Source organism: Ranitomeya variabilis, chromosome 4 (genome assembly GCF_051348905.1).
Source record: "Ranitomeya variabilis isolate aRanVar5 chromosome 4, aRanVar5.hap1, whole genome shotgun sequence".
NCBI lineage: Eukaryota > Metazoa > Chordata > Amphibia > Anura > Dendrobatidae > Ranitomeya > Ranitomeya variabilis.
Genome location: NC_135235.1, coordinates 409,263,811 through 409,280,836, shown reverse-complemented (window position 1 = coordinate 409,280,836; position 17,026 = coordinate 409,263,811).

The window sequence follows — 17,026 nt, the reverse complement described above, 5'->3', positions numbered from 1 at the left end:
CTTGCGTTGGTCCATGGTGGTTATACCACAACCAATTCCCTAAGAATTGGTATTATAATCCTATTAAGAATTGTAATAATGCTGTCTTTCGAGAATTGGCAGCCCCATCGCCTAGGAGCCATGGCCGATAGCTGTGCAAGGCGAGCCTCAGGCGGTCTCTTTATCGCAGGTTCCGAAGCCCGAGGGTGGGTGTCTTTGCCTAGGATCCCAAGCCTAATATTGGGTATCTTTTGTTGCTTCCCAAGCCATAATGTTCAGTCTAAGTGGTCTGGAATTGTTGCTGAATTTGCAACATAATCGGTTCAGAGAAGCTGTATTGTCGGCCCATTGCTGTTGCATCTGGTGCTGGAATTATTGTAATGATTGACTGCTCGGGAATCCAGCATGTATCATTTCACACAGGCCAGTGAAAGAAGCTAGCTGGTCCATGAGGATGCATAAAATGTATTAATGCATCATGCTCGTCGACTGAAATTTCAGAAATATTTCCAATCCACCAGTTCATACCGTAAATGCAGGCAATGTAATGCCCTGGCTGGAGGTTTGCAATTGGCACAAAAGGCATTTCTGATCTGACAGATCTATCTACATGGGCAATGAAAGATGATGGGTCATTTGACACCATTGAAATGCGAATCTTTTTGTCATCAATTGGCACAAACTGGTGATTTTCTCTTGTTCCAGCAAATGTCCATCTTTGATCTTTTCCTCTTAAACTACGCATATTTCGTCAATTTTTTCTTTTGGAACAAAAAAAAAAAACTTGATTCCATGCAGTTGCTCGTTGCAAAAGTTGAATAAATCCACCGGGGTCAGTATTTGATTTTCAGTTGGGCGTTGAAGACTGGCACGAGCTGCCAACCTCTTTGCTGTTCCTCCAATCCCATCACAGGGCGACTTTCCATGACTGGTACCAAAAAAATTCCATTCAGCGCTGATATTGAAATCAGCATTGTGGTAGCACAAGTTGAGAAAATTTTTGAAATTTTTGTACTGGGCTGCAGATCCATCGCTGAAGTAGTGGATATGACGAATCCCATAGATGAAAGTCTTGAGATACTCCACAATTACTGTTAAGAAAGTGTGGACTGCAACTGTGTCAAAAATCAAGAACTACTACAGTCACACAGATTAGAAGTGGAAAAGAGGAAAAGATCGAAGTTTCTACGGGATACAGAGGACTACCTACAACATCGAGTCTACCAGTGGCGAGATACTCGGCATTCTTCCAGACGACACAGCTCCCTAAGCTCCTCTGGTTCCATCGACAGCAGGCCCGGCACCTCAAACCCTTCTACCTCCCACTCTGCTTCTTTTTTAGGGCACAATCGCGGCCGCCAAAGGGGAAAACGAGGCGGGGGGGCCAATGCCGCCGGGGAATCCAGAAACCAGATGGCCACTCGCTCGCAGGTAAGGACCTCCCACTGGTAGTCAATATCTCCTCAAAAAACTTGGATACGCATCAACTGGCTATACTCCAAAAGGGCTTATCCTTCTGCCCAATGTACAAGTTCAACCCGTTTGAACTTAGTATGGACCTACAGAGGTTTTATCGGAACCTCAGACTACGTGTCCACTTCTCAGAAAAACCTCCTACATTGAATCCTTCAATGCAGGACAAGACCCTACTCGAACTTCGTGACCTGGGGCTACGAACCCACAGCTCTTTTATGCCACCACGTTCCAACCCACCAGTGGAAACTTTCGTTTCCCTTGTCGAAAGAGACATTCACACATTGACTCGCGAGATGGATCGGGGGAGGTTTCATTTTCACACCAACCTCTCACATTCAGAGAGACTTTCACTGGAGCAACTGTCGTCGGATAAGTCTTTGATTATTAAACCAGCAGATAATGGCGGGGCAACGGTAGTTATGGACAGGACTGATTATCTTGAGGAGGTTTTTAGACAATTAGGGGATTCTACGGTATACAAAATAATACCATACAACCCTTTGAATCAACTGGTCCAAAAAATTGCACCTATTATAGACTTCCATTTTCAAATAGGCACTATCGATGACAAAATGAGGGATTTCCTCATCAAAAAGGACCCCATCACCCCCATATTTTATGTTTTACCTAAAATACATAAAAGACTAACTAAACCACCTGGCCGGCCTATCGTAGCCCTGACTGATTCTGTCCTGTCACCGTTGTCAATGGTGCTTGAAAAAATTTTAACGCCATTAATCAAAACTACACGCTCCATTGTACTTGACACCAATAACTTTATACAAGTCATTAGATCCTTGGGCCCCATATCCCCCTCCTCCCTTTTGATTACTTGGGATGTCAACAGTCTATACACATCAATAGTCCATGAGAAGGGTCTAGCGGCTACGGACAGACTCCTGAGTGACAACAAAGTAGACATTAAAATTCGCCATTTCTGTGCCGATCTCTTGGGCCTGGTGCTTAAAGAAAATTATTTCATGTTCCAGGACACTTTTTATGCCCAGCAACAAGGCACAGCAATGGGCGCGAACGTAGCGCCCCCTTACGCTGTAGCGTATATGGTGGCCTTTAAAAATGACTATGTGTATAATCATCCCCTGTTCATGGCTCACTGTAGGGTCTGGCGGAGATATATCGACGATATATTTTGCGTCTGGGATGGTCCAATTGAATCACTCCTGCCTTTTGATCAACACATCAACAGTATCTGGCCCGAACTAAAATTTTCCATACAACATGATACACATAGGATCAGCTTTCTTGATACCTTGGTATACAAGGAGAAGGGGGGTCACTTGGCGATCGATTTATTTACTAAACCTACAGATCGCAATGGTCTTTTACACTTCACCAGTTGCCACCCACCCTCTGTCAAGAACTCTATTCCCAAGTCGCAGTTCCACAGAGTGGACAGGATTGTCTCTGACGGGGAGATTAAAAAAATCAGACTCATGGAAATGGAACACAAATTCACTGATAGGGGATACCCCCAAGGGGTGTTGAAAGACGCTAAACGGAGTTTATCCGAGAACAAACCTAAGGATAACCAGAAGAGAATCCCCTTTGTGTCCACTTTTCATCCTTTCTCCGGTTTAGTACAGTCCACCATTAGGAGACATTGGAACATCCTGACAAAAAGTTATCCCAGCATTCCAGAGTTCAAAGTACCGTTCCTATCATGTTTCAAGCGGGCCAGGAATCTTAAGGATAAACTAGTCAAGGCAGATATTGGCCCAGGCACAGTGGTCCCAAAGCAAACCTTCCTACAGACTCAAAAACGAGGCACATTCCCCTGCCTGAACTGCCTTCAGTGTAGCAACGTACAGAAGGGTCCCTCTGTTTTTCACCCACAAACTGGTAAGGCAATTCCCATAAAAGGTTTTTACACCTGTGAGTCCACTTTTGTGGTCTATCTCATAAAATGCCCCTGCGGCTTGGCCTATGTGGGGGAGACCACACAACCAGTAAAGGATAGGGTGGCCCAACATAAATCCACGATTCGATGCAATAAAACACATCTCCCCCTCCCATATCATTTCTCTGAAAAGAACCATAACATTGCCCAACTCCGATTCCAGGTTTTAGAACAAATAGATGCCCCTAGAAGGGGTCAAAACCGAATCAAAATGCTTCAAAGGAGGGAGGCGTACTGGATTTACACATTGCAGACTCTAGAACCCAAGGGACTAAACAGGGACTACGATGTCTCAGCTTTTTTGTAATGTTTTGTGTATGTTCATGAATGTATTTCCGATGTATATACTGTTTGACTTATAATGTCTTGATTTTAACTGTCCCATGTTCTCTTTTTTGTGCCCTCACAGAATCGTTAATTGCACCTTATGCACCGAGCACTGGCTTTTCCTCACATGGTACAGTATTCTTAGATATATGCCATACTAATATAGAGCGTTAACCTGATCTCTATATTACGCCCGTGTGACCACCTCTAGGGATCTGCTCTAACAAATATGATTTTTCCAGCCACTAGGCAGATCGTCTGCCTTGGCATTTCTCATGTCTCAGTTTTAGCACTCGCTTTTAGTGACCTAGTCCCTACATGGAGCAACCTATATTGTGGCTTCACCCACATATTATCTCCACTCCTCCACACATAGCTCTCCTGTACCCTAGCCCTTATACGCAGGTGCCATAGGCCCTGTCTAGTACTGAGGTACCACTCACACACCGGTATCCGTCCTGCGCACGCGCAGCCTGCCCGGTCATGTGACCGCTATGACGCAACGGATCAGGTGACCCGTTGTCAGCGTGCACTTAATCCCGGAAGTGCCGCTGCTTGCTAGCAGTTCCGGTTACACCGCGGTCCCTGCAGCACGGCGCCGACCATCACGGAGGTTACAGGTATACCAGCGCACCCCTCTAGCAGCCCCTCGCCCCGTTTCTAGTACTCCACTTGGCTCAGTTACCTTCTCCCTGCCTCTTCCTTCACAGCGCTATCGCCCCTGCGAATACCTCGCCTCTCCACAGCGCTCATTCCCCATTTCTTCAGGCGCTTCAAGGTAATGCCTCTTGGGGGGTGCTCCCGGTGCTGGACTTAACATTTTATGCTATATTTATGCATTGCTGTTCCATTATATCTCTTAGGCGTCCGTTGTCTCCTGGACTCCCTCTGATGTTGGCACCTTAGTGGGCCCATACATATATCTTGTGTCTTCCAGGTATATACTCTCTAGGATCTCCGGGGGCCGTTTACCTCAGTAGCATTAGTAACACCTTACGGTTTTACCCACAATTTCAGAATCTGCATACACAGGCTCCTGGTGGTCACACATAGGGGCTAGTCTACTGGTCTATTAGTCCAATAAGTCCATCAGAGCTCTATACCTAGTTACCATGTACAGTACCTACGCTATGGCATGTATATATGTCTTTATATGTCTACATTCTTATGTTTTAGGCATCTTTCCCTGCATGACTCCACAGTTCGGCAGGTCACCTCGTACTTTTTATCTCTTCTAGGGATGTTCTAATGATCAGCATCCCACTCTGATAGCCTATCGGCAAGATTTGTCATGTTCACTCCACCACGACTTATGTTTAAAACGTGCACTACCTTTAGCGTCTCTTGAACTAAGCTCACGACTCACGGAACACCAGGCCGGATTCACCTAGACCGCCACAATTGCTGTTAACCACACAACTAGTGATGAACTTTTCTTTTATTTTATTCAAAACAGAATGTATTATATGTGCATTTGCATTGTGCATCATGATTGTTGTCTAAAAAATCCTTTTGTAATTTTACGTATATGTTTCAGCATTCAAACAAACCTTTCTGATGAAGGTCTTATGATTAGACCGAAAACGTTTAATTTTGAACTGGATGCACTGAATAAACGAATCTCTTTATTTTGCAAAAAGATCTCCTGAGTGCCAAGTAATTTATTGCTGATGCAACTGTGTCATGTCGTGAGCAATCACTGATTATGCACAAGCTGATGTTCTGCGCAGCTTCACCATTTAACTCCTTGAAGTAAATTACAAATGGGTGTACTGTAGCTTGACTATTTTCCCAGTGGAAACCTTGAATGGCATCTTGAACAATAAATGAGTAATTTTCAGCAAAGTCCATAAGGATTACAAGCTCTCCAGGTCTCAGATTTTCCTTCAACGATTTCAGATAGCAACTTAGATGCTTGGGGATGTAGTGATGGCTACAAAGTTTAGAAATTTTCAAAACCAATTCTTCAATGAAATCTTCTACAGTCAGTTGTTTGGTATCAAGCGTGTCTCGATCAGTGTGAATCCATTGTTTGAACTCAATAATATCTTCAGGGTCACTGTTGACAAACACATTGACTAGAAATTCTTTTAAAACTTCAGGACCCGGGCATTTATCACAACGGCCAAGCATAGAGTCCTTGGATTCAATTCCACAGACCATTTTGCATATGAGCTCTTTGTAGTCATCATTGATTGGGCATGCTGCAAGCATTAGTTTGACATTTTGGTGAATGGTACACACACAAACGGAATGTGTTCCAGCAGATCCAACGGTTACGCACCACTTTGGCCGAAGCTCACAAAACTTGGAAAATCCAATTTCAGGGCCATTCCCATCCCGATAGGCAACAAACATTTCCCTCATATTGCTCAGTAATAGTCGCTTTTGCATCTGCTTTTTTTTTCCTGCTATTCGCACTGATACATAGTCTTTTTTACCAGGCACATTCGACTGAATTCATCATCCTCAAAAAATGCCTGCACCTTTTTCTTTACTTCCTCAGAAACTTTCTTGCCACACTTGATTCTAGGTAAGGCTAAGAACCCATGTTCACATTTAAGCTTTCGAGCTTGTTTGACCATTCGTTCAGAGACACCGAATTCGTCTGATATAGCCTTAATGGACCAACTTTTAGGTGCCAATGTCAAGATTTGGACCTTTTTGGACAGCAATGGGCCGACAATACAGCTTCTCTGAACCGATTAGGTTGCAAATTCAGCAACAATTCCAGACCACTTAGACTGAACATTATGGCTTGGGAACCAACAAAAGATACCCAATATTAGGCTTGGGATCCTAGGCAAAGACACCCACCCTCAGGCTTCGGAACCTGCGATAAAGAGACCGCCCGAGGCTCGCCTTGCACGGCTATCGGCCATGGCTCCTAGGCAATGGGGCTGCCAATTCTCGAAAGACAGCATTATTACAATTCTTAATAGGATTATAATACCAATTCTTAGGAAATTGGTTGTGGTATAACCACCATGGACCAACGCAAGGGTTTGAATAGTGCAGTTACCATTCATTGCGTATTAATAAATAACACCATGTTCAGTGGCATTTTTCATTTCTTAAACTGAGAGACTCCAAAAAAAAACCCAATGATCCTTGTAGAGAAAAATGTGCTCTTTCTAATGATATCAGATTTAATATATTTTAGGGGTACCCTTTTTGAGAAATTTGACCTAAAAATAGGTAAAATTCGTTTTTTTTAAGTTTTTCATCATATGTGGGTGTGAATATTTCCACAAATACATATGCTTTGACCGTGATATTGCAGCAATGCAAAGTCATGTAGATGTTTGGTGTACAGGGCAAAGCACCAGTTACTATTGGTTTTTGGTCTTGAGTTATATATGGGCAAAGTTTGGCATAAATTTTATGCAACGCGTTTTTCAAGCTACTTTGACACAAAATTGCGGCCGAAATATTGTTTTGTCATAGCCGGTAATAATTTTATCGTGTTTAGCAGCAAAAGTTGAGCTAGTATGCCAAATTTCGGCATCACAGCCAGTATAGAACTCTAATGGCTATGTGCCAAAGTTTGCAAAATCCTCTTAGCTGAAGCCGCAGGCTTGGTGGAACCTCCAGTGAAAGGTCAACAGTGCCCAATGTATTTGAGATCTGGCCCTAAAAATTTACAGAACCTCTTTTCAAACATACATGTACATCCTTATAAATTTTCAGCAAAATCGGAGAAGGTCGAGTGGGGACGATTTTTAACCCCTTCCCGACATGTGACGTAATAGTACGTCACATGTCGGGACCCCCGCTTTGATGTGCGCTCCGGCGGTGAGCGCACATCAAAGTCGCGACATGTCAGCTGTTTTTTACAGCTGACATGTGCGCGCAATAGCGGCGGGTGAAATCGCGATCACCCGCCGCTATTAACTAGTTAAATGCCGCTGTCAAACTCAGACAGCGGCATTTAACTACCGCATCCGGCCGTGCGGCCGGATATGAGCGCATCGCCGACCCCCGTCACATGATCGGGGGTCGGCGATGCTTGTGCATTGTAACCATAGAGGTCCTGGAGACCTCTATGGTTACTGATCGCCGGTGGCTGTGAGCGCCCCCCTGTGGTCGGCGCTCACAGCACACCTGCATTTTAGCTACATAACAGCGATCTGATGATCGCTGTTATGTAGCAGAGCCGATCGGGCTGTGCCTGCTTCTAGCCTCCCATGGAGGCTATAGAAGCATGGTAAAAGTTAAAAAAAAAAGTAAAAAAAAATGTGAAAAAAATAAAAAAAATATAAAAGTTTAAATCACCCCCCTTTCGCCCCAATCAAAATAAATCAATAAAAAAAAAGCCCAACCTACACATATTTGGTATCGCCGTGTTCAGAATCGCCCGATCTATCAATAAAAAAAAAGCATTAACCTGATCGCTAAACGGCGTAATGAAAAAAAAAATCGAAACGCCAGATTTACGTTTTTTTGGTCGCCACGACATTGCATTAAAATGCAATAACGGGCGATCAAAAGAACGTATCTGCACCGAAATGCTATCATTAAAAATGCCAGCTCGGCACGCAAAAAATAAGCCCTCACCCGACCCCAGATCACGAAAAATGGAGACGCTACGGGTATCGGAAAATGGCGCAATTTTATTTATTTATTTTTTTGCAAAGTTTGGAATTTTTTTTCACCACTTAGGTAAAAAAGAACCTAGTCATGTTTGGTGTCTATGAACTCGTAGTGACCTGGAGAATCATAATGGTAGGTCAGTTTTAGCATTTAGTGAACCTAGCAAAATAGGCAAGCAAAAAACAAGTGTGGGATTGCACTTTTTTTGCAATTTCACTGCACTTGGAATTTTTTTCCCGTTTTCTAGTACACGACATGGTAAAACCAATGATGTCGTTCAAAAGTACAACTCATCCCGCAAAAAATGAGCCCTCACATGGCCAAATTGACAGAAAAATAAAAAAGTTATGGCTCTGGGAAGGAGGGGAGCGAAAAACGAAAACGGAAAAACGGAAAAAGCTCCGGGGGTGAAGGGGTTAAAACTGGTCCACTTGATGTGGAATGACCCTATTGCAAGATTGTTGTATGCTGCGAGGACGCTTATTGCGATGCATTGGTTGGATGAAAGACCACCAGATAAAAAGGAATTTGTTAACAAAATAAATTTTTTTGTCCTCATGGAAAGGAATATATACATCAAGAGCTGTCAGAATACAAAATTTGAAAATGTGTGGGGCGGATGGATGGATTATCCAGGTGTTGCGTCTGCTGAGTTATTGCAGAATAGAATGGGTGTAGTTTAGTGGCTTCTGGAGGGACCTTTACATGTACAGTTGTGCTTTTGTAAAGCTTGGTATAACTTTTTCAAGAGGTGATGTTTCAGATGATTAATATTGGATAAAGGGCAGAGGATTGTTGGGAGGGAGGGGAAAGGGGGGATGGGTTATTTGGTAAGAGTGTTGTTTACGAAAAATGGAAAATGTATTGATCTGTTTTGTATTCATTGTACTGGTCTGGAATATGTATCAGACTGTGTTACATGCTTGTCATATGCGTTAATAAAAACTGTGATTTAAAAAATATAACTGTGGAAACCCCCCACAAGTGACTCCATTTTGGAAACTAGACCCCCCCCAAGGAACTTAGCTAGATGTGTGGTGAGCACTTTGACCCCCCAAGTGTTTCACGAAAGTTTACAGCGCCCAGGCATGAAAATGGAAAATCATATTTTTTCCACAAACATGATCCTTTAGTCCCCAATTTTTTTATTTTCCCAAGGGTAACAGGAGAACTTGGACCCCAAAAGTTGTTGTGCAATTTGTCCTGAGTACGCTGATACCCTATATGTTGGGGGAACCACTGTTTGGGCGCACGGCAGAGCTCGGAAGGGAAGGAGCGCCGTTTGACTTTTTTATAAAACCAAAATTGGCTGGAATTGAGATCGGACACCATGTCACGTTTGGAGAGCCCCTGATTTGTCTAAACAGTCGAAATCCTCCATAAGTGACCCCGTTTTGGAAACTAGAAACCCCCAAGGAACTTAACTAGATGTGTGGTGAGCACTTTGACCCCCCCCCCCAAGTGTTTCTCTAAACATTATAATGCCCAGGCATGAAAAAAAAACATTTTTAGCCCCCAATTTTATGTTTTCCCAAGGGTAACAGGAGAAATTGGACCCCAAAAGTTGTTGAACAATTTGTCCTGAGTATGCTGGTGCCCCATATGTGGGAGAAAACTACTGTTTCGGCACACGTCGGGGCTCGGAAGGGAAGTAGTGACGTTTTGGAATGCAGACTTTGATGGAATGGTCTGCAGGTGTCATGTTCCGTTTGCAGAGCACCTGATGTGCCTAAACAGTAGAAACCCCCCACAAGTGACCCCATTTTGGAAACTAGACCCCCAAGGAACTTATCTAGATGTGCCTAAACAGTGGCAATGCCCAACAAGTGCCCCTTTTTGGAAACTAGCAGGCACGAGCTCTGATAAGGGAACTGCGTCAGTTATCAAAGTTCGGCGGCTGCTGGATGTGCACATGGAGGTGGCACAAAGGGGGGTGAGAAAGAAAAGGGAGCTCGAGTGTTGATCGGTGAACTGGGATATCAATCAATGCTCAGTGGCTGCTAAATGTGTGCACAGAGGTGACGCAAAGGGAGGGTGGAGGGGGGAAGGGATGGGGGGATTGGGGTGGATGAAGAGAGATCCGGCAGGGATCAGGGATCAAAACGCTTACGGTTGTAGTCTCTCTCCTTTCTTCGGTCTTCTTTCTTCTGTCTTAAGCAGGAATTGTGGTGTCACAGGCTTCTGTGGCACCACAAGGCCCAGCACAGCAGGAGATCTAGCAGTGTTACCACTCTGAAGGAATCCTCAAATAGTGTGAATACCTGGAATGCAGTCACAGACAGGTCACAGACCGCTGCTTTGACCAGTCATTGGTGGGATCGATGATCACATTGATCCCACCTATCAGAGCTGGCCCTGGTGATGCTAGTGTTGCTAGTTACCGGCCTAGGATTGGAGCTCACAGCTCCGATCCTAGGCAAGTCACAGGCAAGTCAGCAGCAGGGCACAGCACAGTCACACCGCAGTCACACCGCAGCTATGTCCTTTGATTGGCACGATCAACGATTATATCGATCACGCCAGTCAGCAGCTGCAGGCCATGCTAGGCCTATGCTAGGCCTTTCCTAGGCACCAGCCTAGGATCGGTGCTGTTTCAGCACCGATCCTAGGCAGGGCACAGCACAGTAACACTGCTGCTGTGCCCTGCGATTGGCGTGATCAATGTGATCGTCGATCGCACCAATTTGAGAGGTTTTCGCCGATGCCTGGCGTTGCCAGGCACCAGCCTAGGATCGAGTACATATGTGCTCAATCCTAGACTGGGACATCACTGTTTCAGCCAATCACAGCGATCATGAGTGCGGGTGGGCAGGGACAGCCCCCAGAATGCCGACACCATCTTCCCACAGGTAAGATGGCACCGGAATTTTAATGCGATCACGGCGACTTTGGTCGCAGTGTCACTTTAAAGGACATGACGTACTATTCCGTCCATGGTCAGACAGGCTCAGGTCACATGGACGGAATAGTACGTCTGATGTCAGAAAGGGGTTAAGCATCCATTCATCCATCATAGGGCCCTATTTGTTATGATCCGGTGGTAGGATCTCAAAACTGACCTGACACATATGACCAGAATATAGGACAAGTTCTGGGAATGTGGAAGCTATACTGACCGCAATCCTGATCCTATCCACAAACACTAAAGGTAGCTGTGGAGCGTTCCTAAAATCCTAGACACCTCGTTCACAGCCTGAGAAACAGACTACCCCTAGAGAGAAAGCAAAGACCTCACTTGCCTCAGAGAAATAACCCCAAAGTTATAGTCAGCCCCCCACAAATAATAACGGTGAGTTAAGGGGAAAAGACAAACGTAGAAATGAAACAGGTTCAGCAAATGAGGCCCACTAACACTAGATAGACTATCAAAAATAAACCATGCAGAGAATACAAGAACCCCCACACCGACTCACGATGTGAGGGGCGCACTCTGCACCCCAGAACTAACCAGCAAGCGAAAAATCACATACAAGCAAGCTGGACTGAACTCATCATATACAGAGAAACATTTTCAAGGAAATAATGAGCAAAATGAACAAACAAACTTAACTTCTCCAGCAGGAGACTGGTCACAAGGAATATTCAGGAGCTCTCAGAAACAGGACTGAATACACCGACAGCAGGCAACAAATGAAGGGCCAGGTGAATTAAATAGGCCCAGCATAGCAGGAAATGAATCAGCAGAGCCCAGCCAAGACCAGCCATATCGCTAAAGGCCACCAGAGGGAGCCCTAGAACAAACTCACACAGTACCGCTCATGACCACAGGAGGGAGCCCGAGAACGGAATTCACAACAGTACCCCCCCCCTTGAGAAGGGGTCACCGAACCCTCACCAGAGCTCCCAGGCCGATCAGGACGAGCCGAATGAAAGGCATGAACCAAATCGGCCGCATGGACATCGGAGGCGACAACCCAGGAATTATCCTCCTGACCATAGCCCTTCCATTTAACCAAGTACTGAAGCTTCCGTCTCGAAACACGAGAATCCAAGATCTTCTCCACCACATACTCCAACTCCCCCTCAACCAAGACCGGAGCAGGAGGATCAACAGAAGGGACCACAGGCACCACGTATCTCCGCAACAATGACCTATGGAACACATTATGAATGGCAAACGATGTTGGGAGGTCCAAACGAAATGACACAGGGTTGAGGATTTCCAAAATCTTATAAGGACCGATGAAACGAGGCTTGAACTTAGGAGAGGAAACCTTCATCAGAACAAAACGAGAAGACAACCATACCAAATCCCCCACGCGAAGTCGGGGACCCACACAGCGACGGCGGTTAGCAAAGCGCTGAGCCTTCTCCTGTGATAACGTCAAATTGTCCACTACGTGGTTCCAAATCCGCTGCAACCTATCCACGACAGAATCCACCCCAGGACAGTCAGAGGGCTCAACCTGACCCGAGGAAAAACGAGGATGAAAACCAGAATTGCAAAAGAACGGAGAAACCAAAGTAGCAGAACTAGCCCGATTATTGAGGGCGAACTCAGCCAATGGCAAAAAAGTCACCCAATCATCCTGATCAGCAGAAACAAAACATCTCAAATAAGTTTCCAAGGTCTGATTAGTTCATTCGGTTTGGCCATTCGTCTGAGGATGGAAGGCCGACGAAAAAGACAATTCAATGCCCATCTTAGCACAAAAGGACCGCCAAAATCTGGACACAAACTGGGATCCTCTGTCAGACACAATGTTCTCCGGAATACCATGTAAACGAACCACATTCTGAAAAAACAGTGGCACCAAATCGGAAGAGGAAGGCAGCTTAGGCAAGGGTACCAAATGGACCATTTTAGAAAAACGATCACAAACCACCCAGATGACAGACATCCTCTGAGAGACAGGGAGATCCGAAATAAAATCCATGGAAATATGCGTCCAAGGCCTCTTCGGGACAGGCAAGGGCAAAAGCAATCCACTGGCACGAGAACAGCAAGGCTTGGCCCGAGCACAAATCCCACAGGATTGCACAAAGGAACGCACATCCTGCGACAAGGAAGGCCACCAAAAGGACCTCGCCACCAAATCCCTGTTACCAAAAATCCCAGGATGACCTGCCAACACCGAAGAATGAACCTCGGAAATAACTCTACTGGTCCATCTGTCCGGGACAAACAATCTCTCCGGTGGACAACGGTCAGGTCTATTGGCCTGAAACTCCTGCAACACGCGTCGCAGATCAGGAGAGATGGCAGACAAAATCACCCCCTCTTTGAGGACACCAGTAGGTTCAGAAACTTCCGGGGAGTCAGGCACAAAACTCCTAGAAAGGGCATCATCCTTCACGTTTTTCGAACCCAGAAGATAAGAAACCACGAAATCGAAACGAGAGAAAAACAGCGACCATCGAGCCTGTCTAGGATTCAACCGTTTGGCAGACTCGAGATAAGTCAAATTCTTGTGATCCGTCAAGACCACCACACGATGCGTGGCTCCTTCAAGCCACTGTCGCCACTCCTCAAATGCCCATTTCATTGCCAACAACTCACGATTACCAACATCATAATTCTGCTCGGCAGGCGAAAACTTTCTTGAAAAGAAAGCACATGGTCTCATCACAGAGCCATCAGAACTTCTCTGCGACAAGACAGCCCCTGCTCCAATCTCAGAAGCATCAACCTCGACCTGAAACGGAAGAGAGACATCGGGCTGGCGCAAGACAGGAGCCGAAGAAAACCGACGTTTCAGCTCCTGAAAGGCCTCCACGGCCGCAGGAGACCAATTCGTCACATCAGAACCCTTCTTGGTCAAATCCGTCAAAGGCTTAACCACACTAGAAAAATTAGTGATGAAGAGACGGTAAAAATTAGCAAAACCCAAGAACTTCTGAAGACTCTTCACAGATGTAGGTTGAGTCCAGTCATGAATAGCCTGGACCTTGACTGGATCCATCTCAATAGTAGAAGGAGAAAAAATAAAGCCCAAAAAGGAAATCTTCTGGACTCCGAAGAGACATTTAGAGCCCTTCACAAACAAGGCATTGGCACGCAGGACCTGGAATACCATCCTGACCTGCTTCACATGAGACTCCCAATCATCAGAAAAGACCAAAATATCATCCAGGTACACAATCCTAAATCTATCCAGATACTTTCGGAAGATGTCGTGCATGAAGGACTGAAACACAGAGGGAGCATTAGAAAGCCCAAAAGGCATCACCAGGTACTCAAAATGGCCTTCGGGCGTATTAAATGCGGTTTTCCATTCATCGCCCTGCTTTATGCGCACAAGATTATACGCTCCACGAAGATCTATCTTGGTGAACCAACTGGCCCCCCTAATCCGGGCAAACAGATCGGACAACAGTGGCAAGGGGTACTGAAATTTGACCGTGATGTTATTTAGAAGGCGATAATCTATACAGGGTCTCAGAGAACCATCCTTCTTGGCCACAAAAAAGAACCCCGCACCCAAAGGGGACGAGGACGGGCGAATGTGCCCCTTCTCCAAGGACTCCTTTATATAACTCCGCATAGCGGTATGTTCAGGTACAGATAAATTAAAAAGTCGTCCCTTAGGGAACTTACTACCAGGAATCAGATTTATGGCACAATCACAATCCCTATGAGGAGGTAGGGCACTGGATTTGGGCTCATCAAATACATCCTGGTAGTCCGACAAAAATTCAGGGACTTCAGAAGGAGTAGAAGAAGCAATTGACACCAAAGGGGCATTGCCATGAATTCCCTGGCAACCCCAACTTGACACAGACATTGCTTTCCAATCCAGGACTGGATTATGAGCCTGCAGCCATGGCAGACCCAACACGACAACATCATGCAAATAATGTAGCACAAGAAAGCGAATCACCTCCTGATGTGCAGGAGCCATGCACATGGTCACTTGAGTCCAGTACTGAGGTTTATTCTTGGCCAATGGCGTAGCATCAATTCCCTTTAGTGGAATAGGAAATTGTAAAGGCTCCAAGATAAAACCACAGCGCCTGGCAAATGACAAATCCATCAAATTCAGGGCGGCACCTGAATCCACAAAAGCCATAACTGAGTAGGATGACAGAGAGCAAATCAAAGTAACAGACAAAATGAATTTAGGTTGTACAGTACCAATGGTGACAGACTTGGTGAACCTTTTTGTGCGCTTAGAACACTCTGAGATAACATGAGCAGAATCACCACAGTAAAAGCACAACCCATTCTGACGTCTGTAGTTTTGTTGTTCAACTCTGGTCAGAATCCTGTCGCATTGCATAGGCTCAGGTTTCTGCTCAGAAAATTCCGCCAGATGGTGCACAGGTTTGCGTTCCCGCAAACGCCGATCAATTTGAATGGCCAAAGACATTGACTCATTCAGACCCGCAGGCGTGGGGAACCCCACCATAACATCTTTAAGGGCTTCAGACAGACCCTTTCTGAAAATCGCCGCCAGGGCGCACTCATTCCATTGAGTGAGCACAGACCACTTCCTAAACTTCTGGCAGTAAACCTCTGCTTCATCTTGACCCTGAGAGAGAGCCAGCAAAACCTTCTCTGCTTGGTCTACCAGATTTGGTTCCCCATAAAGCACTCCAAGCGCCAGAAAAAACGCATCCACATTTAGCAATGCAGGATCTCCTGGCGCCAGAGAGAATGCCCAATCTTGAGGGTCGCCACGTAACAAAGAGATAATAATTTTAACTTGCTGAACAGAATCACCAGAGGAGCGAGGTCTCAGAGAAAGGAATAACTTACAATTATTCTTAAAGTTCAAAAACCTAGATCTGTCTCCGGAGAACAGTTCAGGAATTGGTATTTTAGGCTCTGACATAGGACTGCGGACTACATAATCCTGAATGCCCTGCACCCTTGCACTGAGATGATCCACACTAGAAGACAGACTCTGAATGTCCATATCTGCAGCTGAGTTCAGAACCACCCAGAGATTAAGGGGAGGAGAGAAACTAAACACAGTGCAGAGGAAAAAAAAAATGACTTCAGGATTTCTCTTCTCCCTCTTCTGCTGCATTAACACTTTATGGCCTGCTGTACTGTTATAATCCGGTAATAGGATCTCAAAACTGACCTGACACATATGACCAGAATATAGGACAAGTTCTGGGAATGTGGAAGCTATACTGACCGCAATCCTGATCCTATCCACAAACACTAAAGGTAGCTGTGGAGCGTTCCTAAAATCCTAGACACCTCGTTCACAGCCTGAGAAACTGACTACCCCTAGAGAGAAAGCAAAGACCTCACTTGCCTCAGAGAAATAACCCCAAAGTTATAGTCAGCCCCCCACAAATAATAACGGTGAGTTAAGGGGAAAAGACAAACGTAGAAATGAAACAGGTTCAGCAAATGAGGCCTGCTAACACTAGATAGGCTGAAAATAGATAGTTTTTGTACTGACCGCACAGACTCCTATCAAAAATAAACCACGCAGAGAATACAAGAACCCCCACACCGACTCACGATGTGAGGGGCGCACTCTGCACCCCAGAACTAACCAGCAAGCGAAAAATCACATATAAGCAAGCTGGACTGAACTCATCATATACAGAGAAACATTTTCAAGGAAATAATGAGCAAAATGAACAAACAAACTTAACTTCTCCAGCAGGAGACTGGTCACAAGGAATATTCAGGAGCTCTCAGAAACAGGACTGAATACACCGACAGCAGGCAACAAATGAAGGGCCAGGTGAATTAAATAGGCCCAGCATAGCAGGAAATGAATCAGCAGAGCCCAGCCAAGACCAGCCATATCGCTAAAGGCCACCAGA